Source organism: Lutra lutra, chromosome 4, assembly GCF_902655055.1.
Source record: "Lutra lutra chromosome 4, mLutLut1.2, whole genome shotgun sequence".
NCBI lineage: Eukaryota > Metazoa > Chordata > Mammalia > Carnivora > Mustelidae > Lutra > Lutra lutra.
This window is the reverse complement of record NC_062281.1, coordinates 126,008,948-126,025,157: the sequence shown is the minus strand read 5'-3', so window position 1 is coordinate 126,025,157 and position 16,210 is coordinate 126,008,948.

Here is a 16,210-nt window from a genome sequence, read left to right as displayed (position 1 = left end):
ATAACATTGCAAAAAATGGGTAGCTATTTTCAGTAATCATAATTCGTGGTGATAGCGTCAGTCTTATTATTCTGAGACTCTAATGTGGGATAAAGCAAGCGAATACTGATGAGCTATTCTAATCCTATCACCCACTGTGTTCTTGAGAATCAGTCCTCTTTTTTTTTTTTTTTTTAGATCTTATTTATTTGAGAGAGAGAGAGCACGAGGAGTGAGCGGGGGAGGTGGGCAAAAGGAGAGGGAGAAGCAGGCTCCATCCCAGGACTCTGTGAGCATGATCTGAGCCAAGTCAGATGCTTAACAACTGGGCTGTGCAGGTTCCCTGAGAACCAGAGCTCTTATATGAAAGAAAAGAGTCTTGAAATTTATAATTTTGATATGCGAATGGAAATGTCAGTAGGAACACATGAAGTATTTAAAAAACAAGTATGGGGCGCCTAGATGGCTCAGTGGGTTAAAGCCTCTGCCTTTAGCTCAGGTCATGATCCTAGGGTCCTGGGATCGAGCCCTGCATTGGGCTCTCTGCTCAGCAGGGAGCCTGCTTCTTCCTCTCTCTCTCTGCCTCTCTGCCTAGTTGTGATCTCTATCTATCAAATAAATAAATAAAATCTTTAAAAAACAAGTGTGTGTGTGTGTGTGTGTGTGTGTGTGCATGTGCGTGTGTATGTGTACATCTGTATGTCTTCACGGAAAAGCTCTAGAAACAGGGACAAACCCAGGTACCTATGAATACCCCTAATGTTCAGACTATCATCTTGAAACACTATTTCAAGAAACCAAGACTTCTTGTTTTTGGAGAAACGGCTGATTTCAGGTATGGGGCAAGAAATACACAAAATGATCCTGGAACATCCTGTTATCCCAGATAGTAAGGAAATTGTCAAAAACTACAACGTTGTGTCAAAAAGACTCAGGGCCAGGGTGCCTTGGTGGCTCAGTCAGTTAAGTATCTACCTTCAGCTCAGATCATGATCACAGGGTCCTGGGATTGACTTCTGAATTTGGCTCTCTTCTCGGTGGGGACCTGCTTCTTCCTCTCCCTCTGCAGCTTCCCCTGCTTATGCATGTACTCTCTCTCTCTCTCTCTCTCAAATAAATAAATAAAATCTTAAAAAAAATTCAAGGGCCATCTTGAAGAGGTATCCCTTGGTCGAAGATGGAGTAATTTGAGGTCAGTAAATGACAATAACTACCATGAATGCATCACATAAAATATACTTGAATTGATGAGTTCATAATAATATATAAATATATTATATTAAATATATATTATATATTATATTATATTTAAAATATAAAATAAGTGGTCAACTTTGGAGGATAATAGGGAAACTATTATTATCTTGAAAACTGGTAAGTAAATGGAAAGAATCAAACATTCATCCTGCCTTTCCTATGTGAACTTTACCACTGTGTAACCAAAAATACAAAAGGAGAGCATCACTTTATAAAATTATTCCAGCTAATAAGTGAAAACTAAATTATATCATTTGAATGTCACTAATTTGCAACTACCAGTGAATTAATGTATCTAGTGAACATCCACCATTGCTAATATCATAAAAAAAGAGCCATCCACACCTTCTGGGCCTCCTGATGAAAGAACACATGATATCTATTCTCCCCAAGGGAAGAGGACTTGAATCTTGTCAAGCCTCTGAATCCAGCTCCCCATCAGAGGACAGTGGGACATATTGAATTCATCTTAAGGATGCAATTAGCAAAACCATAACTGTGGAAAATTCCATAGGTCAGTGATTCTCAGTGTGTGGTCCCAGACCAGCCACACCTACATCACCTGGGAACTTGCTAGAAAAGCAAATTCTCAAGCCCCAACCTGAACTACTGAATCAGAAATTCTTTCTTTTTTTTTTTAAAGATTTTATTTATTTATTTGACAGAGAGAGATCACAAGTAGGCGGAGAGGCCAGCAGAGACAGAGAGAGGAGGAAGCAGGCTCTCCGCCAAGCAGAGAGCCCGATGCGGGATTCAATCCCAGGACCCTGAGATCGTGACCTGAGCAGAAAGCAGAGGCTTAATCCACTGAGCCACCCAGGTACTCCTGAATCAGAAATTCTTCAAGTGAGGTCCAGCAGTCTATATTTTAATGAGCTCTCTAGGTGATTCTGATGCAGGTTTATGTTTGAGAACCAATGCTCAAAGTCAAATGGCCAGAGTTCTTTAATGGAAGTGTAAGGAAAAGAAAAGGGAAAGAGAAGCTATAGATTAAGAGAGATATATCAAAACCTTTTAAATGAGTGAGACTAAGTTACACTGAGGACCTGCATTTGGGTGTGAAACCATAAAGAACCATAAGGACATTCATTATTTGTACAAATCAACAGCATGGTTACTTTTGAAGAAATGTAGGAAGTTATAACTTTACTAAAGTTAGAGCACATGGAAGGATCTTTGGAGTGTTGGTGAAGTTCTATTTCTTCAACCGGCTGGTGATTACAAGGGTTTGGCTGGTGATACTTTACTAAGCTATATATTTGTTTTGTGTGGTTTTCTGTATTTTTGTTTTATTTCACAATAAAAAGTTATAAAAAATTACTGTTCATTGAATGACATTATTTAAACTTCTGGGGCCTTAGCTTCTTTGCCTGGGCTATGAAGATAAAGTTTCATGCTCACTCTGGAATTTTACTTTACAACCCAAATAATGTTGACCTTATAGTAGTTATTTGTCATGGTTATGGGAAATGACTGCATACACTATAGTCCTCCAAGCCAGTACTTAAATCCTGTTTGGGGAGTGAAGAAAACAGAAAGGACTGGCTTAATTTTGACAGTAATTGTCTCTATACTTCCATTTTGTCGTTACAACTGCCTGAGAAATATACTTTCTCACCAGAAGCCCATCAAAAAAAGAGGAGGAAGCTGTAAAGGCCGGATCCTCTGAGGCAGTAACACCTCCTCGTTCTTTTGCTCTCTTGGGAGGATATATGTCTAAAATCACTATCCTGCTTAAGACTGTGATCATCACACAGGCAAGATCTGCTGAGAACTGGCATGGGATTCCAGGTGTGTGGGTGGCTCAGTCAGTTAAGTGCTCAACTCTTGATTTTGGCTCAGGTCATAATCTCAGGGTTGTGAGATCGAACCCCGTGTTGGGCTCTGTGCTCAGTGTGGAGTCTGCTTAAGATTCTCTCTCTCTCTCTCTCTCCTTCTGCTCCTCCAGCCACCCCTCCCTTTAAAAAATTAAATAAAGAAAAAGAACTGGCATGCAACTCAAAGTTGGGCAATTTCTTTTGGCTCCAATAAAGGGGAGCCTTAGCAAGGAGGTTTGAGTGATGCTACCTGGCAAGGTCCATGGATATCTGAGGTAGAGACTGAGTTGTTGGTGCGGAAAGTCCAGCGGTAGAACTAAACCAGGGTAGGAGGTGGCAAGAGCCTTCATGGGCTGCTCGCCCCCTGACCGGTTGTGATCTGGCCCGACCTCTGTGGCTGCCAGACCAGGGAAGTGTATGCCCATGGGTCTTAGGGTTTGTGTGTAGACAAAGGTAATTATCAAGGAGCTTGAAACTACTCACTTGGCTTTGGAACTTTCACATCCCTTAATTCTCTCACCCCCCTTTTATATAAATATTTATTCCTTTTATAAATAAATATTTTAATGTGTTTTCTATTTAAGTTTTATATTAGATGATTTGTATTGTATTTCATAGGAACATCAGTCTGTGACTGACTGGAAATTAAAGTCTCCCCATGCCCCAAAATGTGTCTGCCACAGATACTTGAGAAGCCCTGAAATATAGACCACATTAAAATTTTAAAATTCCATTCATTAAAAGGCATTATTAAGAGTGAAAAGACAAGCAACAGAATGGGAAGAAATATTTGCAATATAAAATACACAAAGGAGGGGTGCCTGGGTGGCTCAGATGGTTGAGTGTCTGCCTCCGGCTCTGGTCACGATCGCAGGGTCCTGGGATGGAGACTTGCATTGGGCTTCTGGCTCAGCCGGGAGCCTGCTTCTCCCTCTCTCTCTCTCGTCTCAAAGGAATAAATTTAAAAAAAAATACACAAAGGACTAGTATCTAAAATATATAAAGAATTCATACAAATTAATTAGAAAAATGGGCAAGTCTTGAATGGTCACTTCACATAAGAGGAAGTCCTGAGTGCCAATAAGCAACTGATGGGCATCAATTCATTTGGGAAATGAAAATGAAAACCACAAGGTCACCAGATGGGCAAAAATTTAAGTCTCTCAATACTGCATGTTGGTTGAAGGTACTAGTGTATTGTTCATGAAAGTGTAGAATTGGTGAAATCATTTTACAATCATCTCTGATGGTATGAATCTACCAGAGCTTAATGTACACATGCCCTGTGAACCAGCGACTCCAATACCAGACCACTACAGACATTTGATGCAAGTGAGTCCAATGGCAGATGCAAAAATTCTCACAGCAGCATTATTTGTAATAGCCCCAAATAGAAACAATGCAACTGTACATCCATCACCTGAAGAGTGGGTGGATTCTGGTAGATACACACCGTGGGACACTAAGCAGGAATGAAAAAGAACAATCCACAGCTTTACACAACACCACAGATGAGTCTCTCGGACATACATGGCTGTCATGGGGCTTCATCATGGTTCCCTCAGGGGAGCACAGGATGCTTCTGTGGATGCACTGGTCTATAAATTCAGATGTATCCTCATGCTGGAACATTCTCCTCTAGAGATTTAGCTCCATCTTGGAGCTGAGGTGTCCTGGACACGAGACTGATAGAGTCTGGGGCCAGAAGAGACTTCAGAACCTGACTTCTAGTCTATGACAGGAAAGTCAGAGGCTGGGACCAGAACTGAGGTCACCAGAGCCCCTTGCTGGAGTCCTTGTGCTCCAGATCACTGGGGTAGGGGTGGAGAAGACAGCTGTTGGAATTCCCAAGAGGTTAAGCAGAGAGGAGATGTGGGAACCTAAGACCTGAAGACACTAGGACTGGCAGAGCTGCAGATAATGTGCCTGGCTTCCCCAGCTCCATATCCCCAGCTGGACAGTATTCGGTCCAGGGGTTCCCAAACCAGCCCTACATTTTGTGCTCTAATTTGCTAGCTAAGCTATCCCCTTCTTTATAGGCTGGGTGCCTGGTTCTATCAAAGTGATCCTCCAACTCCTGTCGCCACATCCCCAGACTGCTTCTGTCAGGGACCCAGGAGTTCCTGAGGTTCTTCCATCCTTCTGCTCAGTTCCTTCATTCATTTTGGTTATTATATTGCTTTTTGGTATCTTTAATCAAAGGATTAAGAAAAAATATTTTCTTCCATTCACTATTAATCAATCGTCCTATGTCCTTGACCTCAAATTTCCCCCTTCTCCTGATCTAATTCTATCTGTCATTGCTCTTTCTCCCCTGTACCTTCTACCTCTCCCTTCCATTGGCTCCTTCTCCTGCTGTATGGAATCACGCCCCTGCTTTCCAATGCTTCTCCACTCCCCCGAGGCCTAGCTCTATAGCCACTGCCCTGAGCTAATGCCTCCCCCTTCCTGCCCTCTGGCCTGAACTATGTACTCCTTGCCAAGTACATTTCTCTATCACTGCACCAACCACAATGCCAGCAGGTGCCTGATGAGTATTTGCCGGATGAATGAATGACTAGCTAATTATTGAGGGATGAAGGTGATATTCAAAATTGCATGGGTGATACTCATTTTGCTTGGGTGGGCAGAAGTGATAAAGGTATGAAACTGATTCACTTCTTGAAGTTGGGAGATTTTTTTAAAAGATTTATTCATTTATTTGAGACAGAGAGCAAGTGCTCATGAGCAGGGTAGGGGAGGCAGTGGGGGGTGGGGAGAGAGAGAAGCAGACTCCCCACTGAGTGTGGAGCCTGACACAGGGCCATGACTGACATCATGACTTGAGCTGGGATCAAGAGTCAGATGCTTAACAGACTGAGCCACCCAGGAACCCCGGAACTGAGTGACTGAACCCTTTCTCTGTCTTAACAAATAGTGATGAGTTAGCTGTACTCTTGGAAGTGAAAGCTTTTGTTGTTCTCCATGTTTCTCCACTATATCCTGACCACAATGAGCAGGGCCCTCCTAATCACTGCACATCTTACTGGAAAAGGTATACAATACTCTCACATTACCACAGACGGCCTCTCCTGGTAGTCCCCACTATATAAAGGAAAGTTTCAAATTTTGTTTACAAACTTTATAGAAAAAGGGTTCTATTTGCCAACCATAGGAAACAAAATGTACTATATTATATGGACAGTCCCCAACTTATGATGGTTAGACTTAGGAACTTTTCGGCTTTGGGACCGTGGGAAAGTGATTTGTATTCCAGAAGAAACTGTACTTTGAATTATAGTTTTGATCTTTTCCCTGGTCATACACGCATAATATTCTTTTGTGGTGCTGGCAGCAGCCACAGCCCCCAGACAGCCCCAGATCATAGGGATAAATAACCAATATGCTTACAACCGTTCTATATGCATATGGCCTGTTTTTCACTTTCAGTATAATACACAATAAAGTGTATGAGATATTCAATACTTTATTATAAAATAGGTGTTGTGTGAGATAATTTTGCCTAACTGTGAGCTAAGTGGCCTCAGCACGTTTAAGTTAGGCTAGGCTAAGGTATGATGTTTGTTTGGTTGGTTAAGTGTATTAAATGTATTGTCAACGTACAATATTTTTAACTTATGGTGGGTTTATTGGTAACCCCTTCGTAAGTGGAGGAAGATCTGTCATTAGTTACAAGAGTGAGAATTAATTTTCAGAGGTCTCCCCTGTGTTTCTTGGGGGGAAGGGCTGCACATTGCTGTTTCTTGGAACTCGGGTCTGTGAGTGACTTACTGTTGAGAATACACATCCAACTCAGCAGCAGAATGAGAATAGTCTGCTGTAAATCCTGTTGGTTCACAGTTTGAAAGCTTGTTTTTGCACAGATGTTAATACTAATGTGTGGCTTTAAAACACTCCATCCATTATGCCAATGCTCTGTTCCAACATCCCGGGTGAAAGGGTATAACTGTTATTTTACTCACCTCCCTTTACACCAATTCTCACTTGGTGGTGGGAAACACAGCCCACCTATATCCCAGAACATAAAGAGAAGGCAATCTCCTTTCCGAGTTAAAAAACAGGACTCTAGGGGCGCCTGGGTGGCTCAGTGGGTTAAGCCGCTGCCTTCGGCTCGGGTCATGATCCCAGGTCCTGGCTTCGAGCCCCACATCGGGCTTTCTGCTCAGCAGGGAGCCTGCTTCCTCCTCTCTCTCTGCCTGCCTCTCTGCTTACTTGTGATTTCTCTCTGTAAAATAAAAAAACAAAACAAAACAAAACAAAAAAAACAGGACTCTATATGTGCAGGAGTGGGGGCGGGTATTTATTAGTGTTAATAAATAATAGATTTTAACACTGCATCTATTAATTATATCAATTAAAATGCAGACAGGGTTCATCCTGGAGTACCATGGAGGGATGCAACTTACAGTTTTTAACCAGTCTTTGAAAAGTCCACATTTTTATTGAGTCATCACTCATGTCAACCATCTCTCCTTTCATGAGAAGGGAAAGTATGAACTCCAGCTTCCATTCTTTTGCCACACTCGGCAATAACTCCTAAAACATTTTCCTGAGGTATCTTCATCTAAAATAGAGAAAATGTATAAATGTGGCACGGACGTGGGTAGTGGCACCATGTTTGTGAACAAGTCACCATGTTATCGTGTCACCACCATGAGGGACAAATTGGGACTGACAACACTAATCACGTTCTGAGGCGCTAACTCTCATTAGACGGAAGCCATTTTGTTCAGCTGAGCCCTTTCAAGGGTGCTGAGGTAGGAAGCCGGGGCTGCAAGAAGTTTAAGTGTTTTGTGTAACAGAGTGAGAAGAACCTAGAATTCTCAGTGTCAATCCATGGGGAGAGGAAGAGAGTGGAGAAACAAAAGGGGGAGGGGGCAGAGGCAATGGGAGGAACAGAATGAGGTGACCATGCTCTGTGTGGGAAATGGCCAGAGAACCACCCTCAGAGGTGGGAAGGCCCACAGGATTATGGCTGGGAGTTCCTTTGCAGTAGTTTGGGTGGCTGTAATGAAGCGTTCATTTATCCCTGCGATCTTCCTCACTCCCCAGTCAAGTCTGCTGCTCACACAGGGCATGGATGGATGGCTACTAGGCTGTGTGGTGGGCAGAACCGTGGCCCTCAAAACTGTTCAAGGCTCTGGAAACTGTGATTACGTCAGACAGCTCTACAGATGTGATTAAGGGTCTTGAGGTGGGGTGATTATTCTGGATTATCTGGGTGGCCCACTGTAACCCCAAAGATCCACAGAAGTAGAAGAGGGAGGGAGAAGAGGGGAGACAGAGGCAGGTGTGATTACAGAACAAAAGCCCAGAAAGATGCCAACATTGCTGGCTTTGAAGATGGAGAAAGGACCAACACCAGAAGCTGGAAAAGGCCAGGAAACAGGTTCTCCACTGGACTCTGGAAGAGAAAGGACTCTGCGTCAACACCGGCACTTATCCTTGAGAGACTTGTGTCTGACCTCAGACCTCAAACTAAGATAACAAACATATATTTTTAAGCCACTGAGATATGGTCATGTGGGGCAGCAGCAACAGAAAACTAATACAGTGTGTAAGTCAGGGAGAGGAGTTGAGTAAAAAGGCAGGGCAACGTAAGTATGATTCGGGGACCATCATGAGACCAGGGGGTCGCAGTGGTGGACATAATAGAATTTGAAGTCAGAAGGGTCAGTCCAAGTCAGGCTGTGGGGAGCCTGAAAAGAAAGATTGAGTTTAGACACCATCTCTGGACCCCTGGGTAGACAATGACGGGTTCCAGTAAGGAGATGGAATGAGCAGAACTTCTGAAGGGAAGACCATGAGAACACTAAGGGACCTCTTGCAGTGTACTGTGTAAAGACGCCCAGGGCTGCCTCAGGGGCTCCGCTGGTTTGGGGGGGCAAGTTAACAGATGCTGGGACTGCCATGCTCACACCTCTATGGCACAGTGCCTTGTTCCCTGCTTCGTATTTTTGGCTTCTACTTCAGATTTCATTTGAACAAGGGATCTGTATTTAAAAGAAAGTGAAAACATGGAATGGGTATATCTTGCTATAGTGAGAGGTTACGTGTCTGGTTCCAGGTCACCCAGCTGGAAGATGGGGAGCCCAGCACTCTGTCCTAGAGATCCTGACTCCCAGTCCTGAGCTATTCTGCTTGTGGGTTAGAGGGAATGGAAGGGGACCTAGATGAAGCTATCTGCCAAGTGATTTTAGTTGTGGATTACCAAAGCTTTGACTCTGAAAGGAAGGTTCTAGAGATGAACTCCAAGTCGCAAGGATCATTATGTCTTAGAGACTCAGGGGACCCCAAGGCAGCTGGGCTTCACCCTTGGGTCCTCAGGTACCAGTGAGAAACAGGAATTGGACCTCTTCCCAAGTCCACGGACAGAAGGAATGGACGCCTTAAAGCTCTAGCTAGCAGGAAGGAGAGCCGCATTAGTAGAGCCCAAAGTGGGCACGCTAAGGATACAGGCAGGCCTTTCACAGGTGGTCCAGGGTTGGGTTAACAAAGCCAGAGAGTGAACCAGGTGCTGCAGAGAACTGCACTTGGGCTGCCGCCATGCTCCCAGGGGAATCCCAGCTCCGTCTATTAACCTCCTCGTGACCCCGATTCCAGCAAACTTGTAAAACCATAAACCAAACAGCTCTGTGAGGGCTCAGAATGAATGTTTAGGGCCTTGTGGTTGTCTAAGCACGCCTTTCGGTTGTCAGGGTATTATTACATTAACAGGAACATGGTAATTACTTTTGCATTATTATAACACACCAAGTGATTTAAGCAGTAAAAAGGCTTTGATGCATTAGTAGTTCTTTTGATTCCTACAGTTTTGTGGCTCATGTTCAAAGACATCTTTTAAAAGTTTCGGATCCATGGAAAAACCACCGTAGCTTTTACCCAGATTTTCTTTTTTTCTGACTCCAAACCTGCATATCTTCCTCCGTTCTGGACTCTCCACCCGGAATCCCACTGTACCTCCCGCTCAGCTCGTTCGAGACCCAAACTCATCGCCCTGCACCCACAGCCTGCTCCCCCTCCTCGATTTTCCGTCTGGGTGAGTGACCCTTCCAGTCCTCTGGCCGTCTAAGCCCAGCACTCTGAGAGTTATCTTTAGCCTCTCTGTCAGCCATCACCGCGTTTTATAACCATAAAAAAACATCAATCACCACCACAACAATAATAAGAGTGGCAGTCATGGGGCGCCTGGGTGGCTCAGTGGGTTAAAGCCTCTGCCTTTGGCTCAGGTCATGATCCCAGGGTCCTGGGATTGAGCCCCGTGTCAGGCTCTCTGCTCAGCGGGGATCCTGCTTCCTCCTCTCTCTCTGCCTGCCTCTCTGCCTACTTGTGATCTCTGCCTGTCAAAAAAAAAAAAAAAAAAAAAAGAGTGGCAGCCATTTCTGAGTCCCTATTATATTTTAGGCGCCTTAGATAGATTTTTTGCTAATCCATATAAATTCTGTAAATTTCATACTATTATCCTCATGCAATAGTCAAAGATTCTAGAATTCAGAGATATTATTTCAGTAAAGTCCACTTGCTTATAGGGGATAGCCGGGGTCAGGATTTGAACTCACATCTGTCTGATTCTACAACATGCATTTATCCATTGCCAGCACTGCATCCAATAGATCACCAATAGTTCTGCCATAATTCCCTGTTAAATGTTCCGAAATCCGCCTACTTGTTTCCATTTGCAGAGCTGTTTGCTATGTTAGTTTAGGCGTTCATTAGTTGTCGCTGGGACCCACGACACAGCCTCCTCACTGGTCTCTCACCTCCAGTCTTGCCGTATTCTCAACTAACTTCTCTAGTCATGCATTGGAAAGCCGACTGGTCATAAACCAGTCCCTGCACCCTCACCCTGGACCTACTCAATGAGAATCTCAGGTCTGCATATCAGTCTTACTAACAAGCAATCTCCCCATTGATTCCTATGACCAGCCAGTACAGCAAAGAGATCTCTAAGAGGGAAACCCCCAGCTTACAACCTTCAGTGGCTCTTGGTCCCTCAAAGGATAAACTGAGTACTCCTTAAACCAACACATAAGGGCCTTTTATGATCGGGCTCCAACTTACCCTTTCTAATCATGCTGGCCCATCCAAGTCACTTGGTAAACTGATGCACGGTATGGGAGGCAGAAGTATGGCCCCCCAGAAACGTGCACCCCTTAATCCCCAAATTTACAGAATTTGTGAATATGTTGCCTTAAGTGGCAAAGGGGACTTAGCAAATGTGATTGAAGTTTTGGACCTGGAGATAGGGAGGTTATCCTAGATTATTCATGTGGGCTAAACCTAATTTCATGAATCATTAAAACCAGAGAACTTTTTCTGGCTGTGGTCAGAGAGAGACATAATGAGGAGAAAAGAGAACATAAGGAAGACTTAAACTGTCATTGTTGGCTTTGTAGATGGAATAAAGGTCCATGAGCTAAAGAACGTGGCAGTGGCTAGAAGCTACAACAGGCAGAGAAACAGACCCTTCCCTAGAGCTTCCAGAAAGGAACACAACACCTTGATTTTAGCTCATGTTGGACTTCTGACCTCCAGAACTCTACAGTAATAAATCTGTGTGATTTTATGCTGCTGAGTTTATGGTAATTTGTAAAAGCAGGAATAGAAACAAATGCACCTAGTTTTCCAAAGGCAACCTACTCATCCACACTCTCATTTCTCTGCTTGGAGTCCCCAGCCAGGTTCACTTGGAAAACTCCTACTCACCCTTCAAAACGGAGCTCAAATTGGCCAATTCAGACAGGCACTGATAAATAACTTCTTCACCTCTAATACCAATATTTTCATCAGTGCTAATATCTTTTTATTTATTTGTTTACTTATCTACATTCTCCATTCTCCTTAGGGCTGAGATCTGTCTTGCTGATTTTGTACTTGTTGCCTGGCACTGTGCCTGGTATTTAGTCAAAATTAGCTCAGTAAATATTTTCTGGTAGTAACTATGGAGATATTGAAGAAATTGTGTTATAATAGAACCCTACATAAGCCTATTGCTGTTGGAGTCTGTGAATCCGGGAACCTCCTGGACTAACCCGAGCTCCAGCAAGTATGAGGCAGCCCCTGCCACCCGCTTTGGGGTGCAGACACTCAGTAGCTGCCATCTGGAATCATCTGGCCCCACCCAGGGCCCAGCAGCTGAGGCCAGGACACTGTTCTAAGCAGCAGAAACCCTGGGAAGAGAGTCCTGGCTAGCGCCTCCCTTCCCCCCACCGCAAAGGCCCCAGCTGTCTGCAAGCACCCATCTGGAGCATGCTGACAATGTGAAGGAGTGAGGGAAAAGCATGAATTTATACCGGTGACCATGTACTGAACACCACCCTACTTTCCCACTCCTTTCCCACTCCGGGATAAAAGCCAATCAGCCCCTCCCCCCTCAGGCATCCTGCTGTGACATATTCACATGGTCAATTTCAAGGGTAGATTTCAAAGAGGAGTTACAGGAGAATCCATAGGGGAACACCCATCATACAGGGCGAACAACCCTTGTTTCCATTCAGTCAGATCGGGTTCATTCAGTTTTTATTTACTCAGCTTAAGTTTTGTAACAAAATTGTTTCAACCTGGGAGCACCCGGCTCGCTTGGGCAATGTGGGACCCTTCATCTCAGGGTTGTGAGTTCAAGCCCCACGCTGGTTGTAGAGATTACTTAAAAATAAAATCTTAGGAGTGCCTAGGTGGTTCAGTGGGTTAAAGCTTCTGCTTTCAGCTCAGGTCATGATCCCAGGGTCGTGGGATTAAGCAGCACATCGGCTCTCTGCTCCGCAGGGGGCCTGCTTCCTACTCTCTCTGGCTGCCTCTCTGACTACTTGTGATCTCTGTCAAATAAATAAATAAAATCTTTAATAAAATCTTAAATGTTTTGGCTTGACTGACAGTATACTGGGAATGCACGAGTTTGTTCCAGTCCTGGAAGAGGCTGCCGGCAGGTGGGTCAGCACTGCTTGGTTACCTGTGGTTTCATTTCTGGATATTTACATAGGCAATCCTACTCACGAAGGACAAGAAAACACTTTCTTCTGTGAAGCAGGAGGGAGAACACGGACTTCACTGCTCATACTCACTTTCCCAAGGCTCTTGGATGCAAGATAGCCTAGAATGAGTCAGGTTGCCTTACCTGCTGAGCCCAGTGGGCTTCCACCCCCCCCCCCCCCCATGAATAGATCCAGATGGAGACTTGTGGCCATGGCCCAAGAATGGATTATCTCTAGGTCAGCTCTGCTCCTGAGAATTCTGGGGATGGTGAGTCGTAAGCAGGCGAGCCAGAGGTCCTCTGTGATGAAGCCAAGTGGTGCTGGTGTTTGCTAAGACCCAAGGGTTTAGACTCAACTATTCCCTAAATCTCCTACAGAAAGTCTCAGGAATCTTGGAACAGAGGTGGCCTTGGCTGCTGGTGGAGGACAGAGTCTTCCAGGTGGGTTGACATGGCCTAGCAGCTATGGCTTCTCCCCAGCCTCCGGCCCTGACCTGACCCACCGCGAGAGGTTCTAACCTAAACCTCGCGGCTGCTGTACCTACAGCTACATGACGCCACCCGCTTCCCCTTCTGTAGGCTGCTCCGCTGGGGCGGCAGTGTCCAGAAGCGCTGGTGTAGCTGGAATTAATAACATATCTAGGAAATCTGAGCATGTGAAGAAGTGACTGAATGTGCATTTGAACCCACTTCACCAGCTTCTTTCTTGCTGTCCCTGACCCCTGGCACGGACGGTGGACAGACAAAATCTCCATTCTTTCCTTTGGAATCTTACTGGCTGCAAGGTGCCTGCAATTTGTGGAAACAATGTCAGAACTGTAGGGAAAGGGACGATTTGCCATTTCTGTGCACATTTGCCGGGGCTCATCTGCATTCCAGATCTCTACTGTGTTTCTCACAGCATACAGGGTATTTTGCTTCGTTTTTGAGGCTGGTTCGGATCTTCCATGGAGGAGGGGCAATCACTTTTTACCTGCTCTGCTGAGGCTGGGATGCAATCATTAAAATGCTTTCATTCGGTTCAGAAAGGAGGAGTTTCATTCTTTGTTCTCAATGTGTTATTCTCCACAGTCCCATCCTAAAAAGGAAACCTTGCGGAGTTCTTGGTGCCACTCGAGCTCTAGATGATAAGCTATACACCGCTTGGTTCCATCCGCATGGAATTTTATGGATTTCAAAACCTGCATTTGAAATCTTCCATAAGCCATCAATAAGGTAGAAAACAGAATCAGACTAAAATCTATTATCGGTGGAAATCACATGTTTGTAAACAATTCTAACAAAATGGAGGCCCTTTAAAAGGCCCCGTGGGAAAAAATAAATAAAATAAAATAAAATAAAAGGCCCCCTGGCTTTGCGAAGCTCTGGCTGACTCCCTGACCCAAACATTTTGTGGTATTTTGACTTGTATTTTCCTCACTGATGAGGGACGTTGCTCAGAGCGTTGACAGAAAGTCACCCTGACAGGGCAGAAAAACAAAAGCATTCTCCCAGAACATACTCAATGGTGGCCTACAGCTTGTGGTCTGGGAAGCTGGGCTGTCTAGATGCCCTGGGAGATGGAAGCACCCTGGACTCGCAAAATGGGGAGAGGGTAGGGAAAGGCTTTGCATTCCTTTTCCTTTAGGCGCGGCCTGTTCCGGAAGAAGCCGCCACTCCTAGCTCTTAGTGGAGGCTCAGGGCTCTGTCATTCCAGAAGGAAAGCTCCCCTCTTTTGAGATGGAACTCACATGTCACTTTTATGAAAGTTTTCCTCTTCTCAACACCTACTGCACACCTCATTTTGTGTGCATAACCCTTTCTAAACTGTGGATTGGGGCGCCTGGGTGACTCAGTTGGTTAAGCATCTGCCTTCTGCTCAGGTCATGATCCCCGGGTCCTGGGATCGAGCCCCACATCAGGCTCCCTGCTGGCGGGGAGTCTGCTTCTCTCTCTCCTTCTCCTTCTATGTATGTGCACTCTCGCGCTTTCTCTCCAGTTCTCACTCTCTCTCAAATAAATAAAATCTCAAAAAAATAAACCATGGATCAGTTATGCTTGGTCTCATGTCCTTTATTGGCCCTAAGTAGCTTGAGAATTGTTACAATGTTTTACTCATGTTTGTATACCTGATCTAATACACAGGGGGTGCTCAATTGATATTTGGTACATATGCAAGCAGGCCAGAGAAATGTTTTGTCTTACACCTGGAAGTTGAAAATGATTTATCTTTGAGAAAGTCACTAAAATGCTAAAGTCAGTCTCACTTATCCAGCTGTGGCACCTCTTACCTTTTGTCTGCCCATCCATTCCTCCATTCATCCATCCATCCAGTCCTCCATCCATCCTCCATTCTTCTCTCCATCTATCCATCCCTCCATCCATCCATTCCTCCAACCATCCATCCAACCCTCTGAGTCTACTGTTTTCCTATGCTAATCATTTGTTACTCAGAAGGACAAGAGAGTCCTTATCTCTAAAGTGTGTCTCCTGCCCTCAAGCCCAGAGTCTAGTGGGGGCAGAAGACAAGGTAGAAAGTAATGACAACACAGTATGAGAAGTACTAGGAGGAGGGACTGCCACATTCAGCTTTCTGACTTATCAAAACCTAGTGTTCTCTCACTGAATATTTTGCCTGCTTCTCTCCGACTTCTTAAACTCTTCCCCACCAGCAAAAATTTTAAGCTTTACATCCTATAGTTTATAACTATAAAAAAACACATAGCTGCATAAAAATATGAAATTGTTCTCCTGAATATGTTTTTTCCTAAGCGTTCCCACAGATCTAAAATAAAGGTGATAAAACAGGAATTACAACAGTGTGAAAAGCAAACTATCTCAGTCGAATAACCTCACTTTACTACTGAGACTCTCCATAGGCTTCCCTTGGCCCTAAGAATAAAAGCTGAACTGAGGCCTTCCCATGACTACAAGTTTCTGTACAATCCGGCCCTTCTCTGCTTATCCTTCCCTATACTCCTCTTTTCCTTGCTGTGCTCCGGTCAAGGCGACCGCCACCCTCCCTTTGCTTGGTCCTCATCCTCCATCTCTTTGTGTGTGGGGGATGGTGGAGTGAAGCCTAAACACTCAGGAGAAAGGTCTTCCTGACCAGTTTGTGTAAAGGCAGTTGCCCACCATTATTTTCTATTTCAGAAGCCTGATCTGACCACATCGTGTAATTATTGCATTTGATCACTTGTCTCTCTTG